General features: G+C 33.4%; 1 long non-coding RNA gene across 2 annotated transcripts; it reads right to left on the reverse strand.

Moving 5' to 3' along the window:
- Positions 1-383: 383 nt before the first annotated feature.
- LOC112289896 (uncharacterized) lies at positions 384-5,795 on the reverse strand. Of its 2 annotated transcripts, XR_012218723.2 has the most exons (5): positions 2,452-5,795; positions 2,122-2,265; positions 1,340-1,392; positions 1,111-1,177; positions 384-879 (listed from the first exon to the last, which is right to left on the reverse strand). It is a non-coding gene; the product is annotated as an uncharacterized LOC112289896 (long non-coding RNA). The 2 variants fall into 2 exon arrangements; XR_012218722.2 differs by having other exon boundaries at positions 384-1,177.
- Positions 5,796-6,281: the final 486 nt, after the last annotated feature.

The raw sequence follows: 6,281 nt of genomic DNA on the forward strand, positions 1-6,281 counted from the left end.
CATGCTTAAGAATTTTGTAGAGATGCAAATGTCCATTTCAAAATTCTAATGTATAGTGTTCTAATTGTTAATATTCATAGGATAAGATTAAAAGATGAAAAGAATAAAAAGAAAAATTCATGATTGGCCTTGAACAAGCAAACTTAAATGCAATTCTTATAGCTTAGTGTAGTTAAAATGGACTTTTTGATCTCCAATCACCAGGTTCAAAATCAAGACAACATTGTAGTCTTCAACATTGTATTTTTATGTTAACATTCATAAATTATTTGATGTACATATTTTTTCTAAATTTTTTGTAAAAAATTACAATTTTGTTTGATATTTAATATAATTATTACTAGATCATAAAAAAAAATTAGATATCATTTAAAATTATATCACTCTATCATTTTGTATCAGTTTTACTGTATACATCTTATTGTGTTGGTTGTTACTTGATTTCAGATTTCATTACATTGTGTATATTAATGTTGATTGACTTGCTTTCAAATATATATAATGCATCAATACTTAGAAGACCTCCACACAAGTAATAAAAGGAATATTATCCTAGGCATACAATGATTGAAACAATTTGAGTTTTGCTTATCTTCATTCTATATACGTTTCATTCATTAATATGTTGATGTCAGGCTTGGAAACTCCTTTACTGTTCCCCAGCAATGAGACCCATCAATTCAGGATTGGCACATGTAAGGAGTGACTGCATTCTCCCAAATGTCCTACATGGGACTAGTTGATTTGGGCAACCCAGTTCTCTCCTTGTGCACCTCTGCAACCTCATGGACAAAACTTGTCCAACTCATGAAAAGAAGCAAAGCTTGTCTTTGCTGGCTAAATCCTCTTTTTGGACCTGTGCTAATAGCATACTTGTCACTGTAAAATGCAATGAAGGAAACAATTTTTAATCAGTCTTCCTACATGCAAATATTATAACAATATTGACATTCAAATACATACATATATATATATATGTAAGTTCCAAGTTGGGAAACATTCTCTGGAGTGGAAGCATCTGGGTATTCCCTCCATAGAGGGCACCAGATGCAACATAAACTTGGGAATCCTTTTTGTAGCCCATTGCATTGAAAATCAGAGCAACCTCACCAGGTTTGGGTGGGCATTTTCCTTGCTTCCACTAGCAGAGGGTCTCCTTCCACATCATGGTGTCATTCTGTATTGAAAGCCAACAATAATGTGAAAAAACCTTGGTTACTAATTGGGTATTTATGAAGCTTTAGATCAGCTATTGAAACTCTATATGAAGACAAATTCTTGTTTGGGCTTTCCATTCAAAGTAAAAATTAGGGAGAAATTGGAAAGTAGATTTTCACACCTTGAATTGTCTTGGCCATTCCTTCTTTCTGTATGCCCATAGTGCAGCCTTTTCTGTGCAAGTGCTAACAAAGTCACAAAAGGATAATCCCACCATTCCTTTCTCAAACTGCAAATATAACACCTTGGATACAAGATCATAATTTCTCTTGTAACATTAGAAATGAAATGCAACAATTGGAGTTATAAAAAAACAAACAAACAAATCTAAAATAAATATATGTCCTTGCTCTCAGACCAGGGTGTTCAATTGTTTCCTTGTGAACTGAGGGAAGTTTAGCAAGGAGTAGAGGCAAATTTAGCACAAATTAAAATTCAGGGTATGTATCAGGTTTCTTTTAACATAGTGAGTCAGGTTCAAATTTTAAAATTATATTTTCCAAAAAACATGCACCAAAGACAAGGTCCATCAGGGACCCAAGGCTAAGTAAAGATGCCATCATTATTTTTAAAGGCAACTCTCATCTTTTGGGCCTTTTTTGGAATTATATCATAATCAATTCTTATTGATTTTAAGCATCAAATTATCTCATGTTACTTGGTTGAAGTTTTTTCTTTTATTTTTTATTATTTTTTTTGGTGTTAATATGGTTTTAAAAGGAGTTTAGAGTCAGAACAAATACATATATACACATGTCATTTGATGCCTTAGTATTAGCTCTTGCTTGTACTAAGTACAATGTGTTCTTTATAGCCTGAGATGGTGAAAAACAATTAAAACTGCTGATAAATAAGGATGCAACAAGGATTAATAAAATGTATTCAAGACAACTATAAGCTTACATGAAAGAAGTTTGTTTGCCTGTCTGACTGTGAATATGTGCCACAAGGACATCAGCCATTTGTTCAGTCTCAGGTAGAAACTATAGGGCATGATAGTTCACATGGCATAGTAACTTGTTTATCCCAACTGGCACATTTTCATACCTGCAATTGATAAATGGGAAATGAACCTCAATGCATTACTGCTCCACATTTTGGGCAGGAAGTGCTACAGAGCAGAATGAGGGTCAAGACATATGTACTATGGGAACTGCTGCACTTTGTTTTAAAGTTCAAGATGCAGTATCTGTTTAGACATGAGGAAGGTATAGGAATTAACACTGAATTTACCCAAGTCTATTAACAAAGGGCTTGAGGGTCATGAGTTTCTTTTCCTTGATCTGTGGAAGAACATTTTGTAGGTAGAATTGGGCACTTGGATACTTGGGAATGTTCTTGATGGTGAATCTGCTCCCTTATCAACCATAAATCAAAACAAAATTTCCACTGAAAGATTCAAGTACCTTCTTAATTCCCTTGACATGGTAATCAATAACTAGAAGATGGAGCTGAGCTGCTTGAGCTATTTTGCCGTACACATGACTTTATGAAACTGGTTTGTATCCATCACAAATGTGCAACAGCCTTCAGCTTCTAACTTGTTGGAGTTGGGATATTCAAGAGGTGCAGGTGCTGAAACCACAATGTTTAGTGGACAGACATACTTGAGGAGTAAAATTCCTTGTGATGAGAGATCCAATTTGGAGGCTCCCTGATTATGCGGACGTCATCTTTGAGGTAGTGAATGAAGTGCTCAACATCAAACACATCTGCAAATTGTCTACAAGGTAACTTTCTTGAAACTTCCCATACTCAACAACCTTGTTGCATAAAATAATTTTCTGCACAATGTCATGCATTTCCTCAGAGGTTGTTATTCATTTATAGCTAAGTAGTGAGTTCTTACATTTGTGTGTAGCTTCTTGTCAAATTCAAAACCAATAATGATATTTCTGAACAGAAGCTTGGAAGTAAGGAATGAGGTCAGTTTGTAACACATGTTTGGTCTTTCCATAATGAATCCATCTAGAAAACAGGAAGGATCAGAGTGCAGTTGATGATTAGTGCCACTGCAACAGCATTGTTTATCTGCACAAAATCCCTTTTGAACCATTTCCTTCTGAAAGATAGTGACTAGTATCTACTGGGGACAACTTTACACAAAATGTAGAGATCAATAATGTAGAAAAGTATATCCATTCTGTTGGGGTAAAGGTTAAGTTTCAGTCAAAATGTCTACACATAAAAAGTACAGGTAAAACCTTTTGAATTAAACTTTATGCATGGAAAACATATTTTATTACACCAAAAACAAGGTTTGATACAACCAAACGTGAAACATGTACAATCTGCTTCATCATAATTAAAGGAAGAAGATGTACAAAGAAATTTCGAAGTTGTGAAGAAGAAGCGATCTTTAACATCAGAAGAACTATAATTTCAATTGCTAAAGCCGGGACGAACCACCAGCGATGGGTTGGTCTTCTCCCCCATCCTCTTGTAGACATGAAAACCGCTTATCTGACAATTAGAAGCACTGCTTCTTACCTCTCAGCTTTCAAAGCCTCGATGTCTTTCCAAACCAAGGGCCGTTTGCAAAACTAACGCAAAGAAGTGATTCTCCGCCAATAAGCAGTGTTCTCAGAGTGTAAACACTGCTGAAAGATTGTCACTCATTCTTGCAGATAGTCTATCCACAAATAGTGGATAACCAATTCTTTGTTACGCTGGTCTAAGAGCAGAACCATAACATTCGTTGTCGCTGCAACAATAAAAGTATAGAAAGCTTATTTGCATGCACTCTGTGGCATACTACCTCAGGTTTGCTCCGGTGTGTATCACGGACTCCGAAGTTGCCAAGATAGGATGGGATCAGTTTAGGGACCGAAACTCACGTCGTGGCCACTGTGGTGGAAGATGCCGCATGAAGTCAGGGAGCATCTCGAGTCGTCCCTGTGAAAGAATATGGATAAAGTCGTACATAATGTCCACTCAGAAAAGAGACTGCATAACAAAGTTCCACTCCTCCATGCCGAACAATCTGCGACAGCGAATTGTTTTTGAAGGACCTATTTATGAAAGCTTTTTTCTTCTGAAGGAACGATTTATGAAGGCCTCTCATCAAGATTCAACAAGGTTCGCTTCAATAATAAGTATTGAGTGTTTTTTCCGCCACCATCACACTCAGTTCGCACCACAGCTCCGTCATATTAGGACAGACTGTTCATTAACCATAGTCGTAGGATGAGCAGTTAGGGTGACGACTGGAATTCATCCAGTGGAAGGGTGCGAACTTCCAAGAGCACCTGGATTACAAATGTACAAACACACACAGTTTTGTGTGCATTCAATATATTATTATTTTATTGCATCAATTGCTATTGAATTATTCATTACAGAATTATTTTATTATTTAAATATGGTATCAGAGCATATCTCTGCAAATTCTTGACAGAAAAATTCCAGAAAAACAATAAACAATCACAAGGGAAGGAAGCTTTGACAAAGATGTTTGTTATAGAAATTGGAGCACCAATTCACCTACCTTCTCTTCAAAATGGCAACAATAAGCCTATCAACCAAAGAATGGCCAAAGTTTAATGGCTCCTGGTATACAATTTGGAAAAAGTGAATCCAAATGAAATTCAAAATGGAAGACTCATGGGAATTAGTATCTGGTAAAGACAAAGGACTAGTACCGATGCTAAAAGACAATGCAATAATGTTAACACCACCATAAAACCAAGTTACAATCACCACATGGAAAAAGTGAGATCATGGCACATTATTTGTCATATGAGATTGTGTCAATAATTTCATATTTTTTCATGTAGGAGCATGTTTAATGGCCAATGAAGCTTGGCTTGTACTTGAAGATACCTATTTTGCAAGTGACGTTGTCACACAACCATATCTATAAGAGAAATTTATTATACAAAAATGAAAGCATGTAATTTGGTATCACAATATCTATATAATTTTAGAATGTTATTACAACAATGTCATTTTTTTGGAGTTATTATTCTATTTCAAATATAAATCATTACATTGATATAATCAATGTGATTTCAATATGGCACTATCATTCAAATACTACACACTATTGGTATGACAATTCCACTAAAATTGATTTCTATGTTATTATAAGAAGACACTACAATGAAGAGCTCTTCCACCAAATTATAAGAACTTTTTGTTAGAAGAAAAAAATAAAAAATAAAAAAAAATAAAAAATAGCAATCACGTCTCTTTAGAAAACCACCACAAAAATAATATAAGAATTTGAAGAAGAAGAAAAAATTGACAATTCTATATCTACATTACAAGATAGGACATTGGGGATTGGAATGTTTTACTAAACCAAAAAATATAAGCCATTGGCCAACATGGCAATAATAACTTGTGACAATAAAAAATCAAAATAAAAATCCAAAAATATAAAAAATATCTTTAATATTGTATGTTTATTTGTATTTTATATAAGCATATTACTCAAAAAAATCCTACATGGATCAGTGGTGTATTTTATATAAGTATATCCATAAAAAAATCTTATGTATAGATTTCTTGCCAAAGATAATTCTACAATTGTCTCTTGCTCCTTTCAAAATCATTTATATATCTTTAGCAATATATTATTATAAGATATAAAAATAGAATCCAATCTAGCTATTACTTTGGATAATAACTCACATAAAAAATCCTCTTTCATGATAAATTCAAATTTGGTTATATCCTTTTGAATTTTGAGTATGTAACATCTTCACTAAATTCTTTCAACTTAAAGCATTGTTAGTTGGGACATATAAGTACTAAGAGATTTCAATAATTTATCACTAATAAATCCATTATGAGTCTATTGATTAAAAGAATTCTACTAAAATTATGTCCAATATGCCTTCATGAAAAACAAACCATGAAAAAAAATCCCAAAAGTAGCTATAAATCAAGCTACTTAATTCTTTTAATTAATTCATTCTAATTTAAGTGACCTAATAGCTCCTCCTACTTTTTCTAGGTTTGAATATTATGTAATATTTATTGATGATTTTTTATATTATATCATGCTTTGATTTCTTTATTAAAATAATAATGTTTTTATATCTTTAAAATATTTCATA

Source organism: Physcomitrium patens, chromosome 12, assembly GCF_059467195.1.
Source record: "Physcomitrium patens ecotype Gransden chromosome 12, ASM5946719v1, whole genome shotgun sequence".
Taxonomy (NCBI): domain Eukaryota; kingdom Viridiplantae; phylum Streptophyta; class Bryopsida; order Funariales; family Funariaceae; genus Physcomitrium; species Physcomitrium patens.